At 66.8% G+C, this 558-nt stretch overlaps 1 protein-coding gene across 1 annotated transcript in view; it reads left to right on the forward strand.

Annotated features, from left to right (window-relative positions):
- Positions 1 to 6: 6 nt before the first annotated feature.
- The window catches only part of SOCS2 (suppressor of cytokine signaling 2), a 14,934-nt gene continuing 14,382 nt past the window's right edge, over positions 7 to 558 (forward strand). The window contains exon 1 of the mRNA XM_019514869.1: positions 7 to 78. The gene's annotated coding sequence lies outside the window, so the exon portion shown is untranslated. The remainder of the gene's footprint in view (positions 79 to 558) is intronic.

Genomic DNA, 558 nt, shown 5'->3' on the forward strand with positions numbered 1-558 from the left:
CCTGCCCTGCCCCGGCTCCACCGCCGCCCGAGCCCTGCCCCTCCTGGACGCGCTGGTGCCGGGCTGCTCCTGAAGCAGGTTTCTGTCAAGGGTTGGGGTTTTTTTTATCCCCAGTGCCGTTTCGTTTCTTTTGTTCTATGGTTTGTTGTTTTTTCTGTTTGTTTTTTTTTTTTTTTTTTTTTTTTTTTTTTTTTGCGCCAGGAATGGTCGCTTCCAGCCCAACTTCCCCTAAAGCGGCCGGGGCTTGCGGCTCCGGGGCCCGATCCCGGCGGAGGCTCCCGGGCCGGTTGCACCCCACAGCCCGGGAGGGTTGCGCCGGCACGGGGCGGGAAGGGCTGCCCCCACCTCGGCCTCGGCCTCGCCCTGCATGCGGAGCCACGTGTGACCGCGCTGCCGCCCCCGGGGCTAACTCTCTCTCCGTCTCTCCGCTTGCAGGCGGCGGCCGAGCCATGCACTGCCAGCGGCGCTGAGGGCTCCTCCAAGCCCCGTCCCGGCCCCGGCCTGGACTCCGCCCGCGGCTCCCCCGGCCCCCGCGTCAGCAGCCCGGAGTCGTCGGGG

The sequence above is a fragment of the Gavialis gangeticus genome, unplaced genomic scaffold (genome assembly GCF_001723915.1).
Source record: "Gavialis gangeticus isolate Ggan-Ray unplaced genomic scaffold, GavGan_comp1, whole genome shotgun sequence".
NCBI lineage: Eukaryota > Metazoa > Chordata > Crocodylia > Gavialidae > Gavialis > Gavialis gangeticus.